The 3,582-nt window shown below is 44.9% G+C and overlaps 1 protein-coding gene across 4 annotated transcripts in view; it reads right to left on the bottom strand.

Annotated features, from left to right (window-relative positions):
• The window catches only part of LOC128606122 (teneurin-3), a 430,029-nt gene extending 427,251 nt beyond the window's left edge, over positions 1 to 2,778 (bottom strand). For all 4 annotated transcript variants that reach the window (XM_053622151.1, XM_053622152.1, XM_053622153.1 and 1 more), the window contains exon 1: positions 1,345 to 2,778. The gene's annotated coding sequence lies outside the window, so the exon portion shown is untranslated. The remainder of the gene's footprint in view (positions 1 to 1,344) is intronic.
• Between the last annotated feature and the right edge of the window lie 804 nt (positions 2,779 to 3,582).

Raw genomic sequence — 3,582 nt, 5'->3', positions numbered from 1 at the left:
GCTGATTTACACTGTGGTTTTACAGAGAGAAAGAGAGAAAGAAAGAAAGAAAGAAAGAAAGAAAGAAAGAAAGAAAGAAAGATTAATGCGACTACAAAGACGTCGTCTCTCAGAGGTTCCCTCTAAGCAAAATAGCCCAAAATATAAAAAGTGTATCAACCTGATTAACACACTAGAGGTTTAGTGTGTGTGTGTGTGTGTGTGTGTGTGTGTGTGTGTGTGTGTGTGTGACAGACAGAGAAAGAGAGAGAGGGAGATAGAGAGAGAGAGAATTCGAGCTTGTCATGGCTGTGTTTAAACACATTGCACAACATTTATAAGGACGTTTTACACACACACACACACACACACACACACACACACACACACTCTCTCTCTCTCTCTCTCTCACACACACACACACACACACACACTCTCTCTCTCTCTCTCTCTCTCTCACACACACACCACCTTCATCCTCTCATTTCCGCCTCGGATCGAGTGCGAGTGTGAAATAAGGTCAGAGTCCAATCTGGAGCTGAAGGACGAGGATGTTAAACCCGCTCACGTTTGTGCTGCATCAGTTCATAAAACGTGTTACAGACGTGTTCACGTGACCTGTACGAGTATAACGGTGAGAGTGGAGCGCTGAGAGAGATTAGGCTCTGGATTAAGGATTACAAAAGATGCTGACCTGACTTTGGCGCACAACACACACACCACTCATTCATATATATGTTACACACACACACACACACCACTCATTCATATATATGTCACACAAACACACACACACACACACACACACATTTGATGCATTGCTTTCTTTGCCTTAGCATCCATCTTCTCTGTCTGTTTCTCTTGTCTTTGTTGTGTGCAATAGAGATGTAACAGACTCTCTCTCTCTCTCTCTCTCTCTCTCTCACACACACACACACACACACAATATATATATATATATGCACAATAACTGGACAGCTATATTATTTCTATTCAGTAGCATTTTCACATTTTCAAGGTGAATCTAACAAGAGGAGCAAACATCTGGAGTTTTATATCCTACACGCACTCACACTTATACACACTACTAAAGGCACTAGAAAACAAACAAACAAATAAACAAACAAACAAACAAAACAAACAAGTGTCCTTCTTCTTTCTAATGAAACAGTCTAAAGGCTGTGAAATAATAAACGCACCCAAAGTTCACTTCCAGTCCATGCAGGATTATTAATGAGCACATCCGCATCGCTACTAATGCATACGGACACACAGTGGAGCGCGTGCAGACGCACACAGTAGCTACTCTGAACGCGTGCAATCTCTCTCTCTCTCTCTCTCACACACACACACACACACTCCTACCTGCTCTCGTTCCGTCTTCAGCATCCCATTTGTCCGGTGAAAAAGAAGAAAAAAGAAAGAAAACTTCCTCAAGCCGATCTCCAACTTGATGCAAAAAAGAGAGAGAGGGAGCTAAAAGCCCCGAAATCTCGACGTGCGCGTGCAACTGAGTGTGTGTAAGTGTGTGTGTGTGTGTGTGTGTGTGCAGCTCTTATCTCAGGTGAGAAACTGAGCGCGACACGAAACGTTAACGCACCAAACACACACACACACACGTGCTGAAAGGGGACCAAGCGAAACGCGAAAAAAAAAAAAAAATACGAAAGAAAATAATAATAATAATAATAATAATAATAATAATAATAATAATAATAATAAAGCGTCCGAACACGAACACGCACGAGCGCGCGCGCACACACGCGGACACGGTGATGCGTCCAAACGCACGCGGGGTGGATGATGCGCGAGTAACCGCGCGCACAGATCGCCGGTATGCACGCGCTAGGAGGAAAGGAGGAGAGAGAGAGAGAGAAAGACAAACGCGGAGCTTTCACGAGCACGCACGCGGACACGGACACGGCTGAGCTCGCGCTCTCCGAGCTTTCCACATCACAGATTTGTGTGTGTGCGTGCGTGCGTGTGTGTGTGTGTGTGTGTATCACCCCCTCCTTCTCTCCAATGCTCCAATCGGTGTGTGTGTGTGTGTGTATCTACCGCGCGCTACGGCTCGTTCACCGTCGCGAGACATGTTAAAGTAAAAATGTCCTTATTACTGGATTAGTTTATTCACCTGTTTGTTTGTTTATTGTTTGTTTGTTTGTTTGTTTGTTGCAGGCTGCAGTAGAAAGTTTCTTCACGCTTCTTTGTGACATTTAAACCGAGTCTCTGCTCTGAAGGTAAAGAAAGGAAAAGAAAAATCAGCGTTTTACTGTTGCGTTCGCGATCCTCAGACTCCACGCGCGCGCACTCTAGCTAGCATTAGCATTAAACCTCAGATCCTGCACGTGCACTTTTTTTTCTCCCCCCTTCTCACTTTTTTTTTTCTCTTGCTGTTTGTGTTAATTTAATTTATGAAGCTATTAAAGAATCCACAATACTATGCACATCATACCTCATACTGGATAAATGAATCAATCACAGTGACTATATATCCACCTTAAACCTGCATTATACAGTATATACTGTACTAAGCGTTCATTATGGCCGAAAGTATGTGCACCCCTGACCATCACACGTGGTTGTTCCTCTGACTTTATAACCACAGAGTCGTAAGCGATGGATTGTCCGGAATGTCTCTGTGTACCGACAACACTTCCTGTGCACGAAGCCAGCTCCATGAAGACGCGGTGTGTGAAGGTTGGAAGAAGGTGGAAGAACTCGAGCGTCCTGCGCACAGCGCTGACCTCAACCCCTTTCAGACGAACTGGAACTGGAGCCACCTCACATCAACCTCACTAACGCTCTTACAGACGAATGAACACTAATCCCCACGGCCACGCCCCGAAATCTAGTGGAAAGCCTTCACAGAAGACTGGAGCGCATTATAACCGCAAAAGACGGAATACATCTGGAATGAGATGTTCAACAAGCACATATGGTAAGGGTCATGGTAAGGGGTGCGCAAACTTTTATCACCATATAGTGTTACTAAATACATTCCTTTGTTGATATATATATATATACACACATAAGATAAGATGTAACTGTTTTCTATTATTAACGTCACGAAGGTATATAATGTCAGTGTTATTGTTATGGCCAGCTTGTTCAACGGTAGGTTGTGCCTCTGGAACGATCACGAAAACAACGTCCTTATCACAGAGAAAGCACTTCCTGTTTACGTGTGAGAGGGGCTGAGATCAAACGCAGCAAACAAGCACGGAACACCCGTACCTCGATCTCGGTGACTTTAACCCGGACGTGGTGCAAAAAACAATCGAGACCCGGTGAAACGCCGTTCCGGGTGGAGAAACGCCCTGTCGACGAGAGAGGTCGAAGGTCAGACTGGTTTGAGCTGACCAGAAGGCGACGGTAACGTGAATAACGACTCTGTATGAGCGTGGTGAGCTGAAAAGCATCTCCGGACGCACAGCCGAGGCAGACGAGTTACAGCAGCAGACTCTTCCACTCTAATCGGCTCAAGAACAGGAATCTGGACCTTTTTCCAATCTTCCGCTGTCCGGTATATACAGTATTCATAATGTTTCGCCCGGGCACCACACACACACACACACACACACACACACACATTTATGCAAT

This window comes from Ictalurus furcatus, chromosome 3, assembly GCF_023375685.1.
Source record: "Ictalurus furcatus strain D&B chromosome 3, Billie_1.0, whole genome shotgun sequence".
In the NCBI taxonomy this organism is placed as follows: domain Eukaryota; kingdom Metazoa; phylum Chordata; class Actinopteri; order Siluriformes; family Ictaluridae; genus Ictalurus; species Ictalurus furcatus.
Note: the sequence above shows the minus strand (reverse complement) of the source record. Positions and strands in the feature narration are given on the sequence as shown.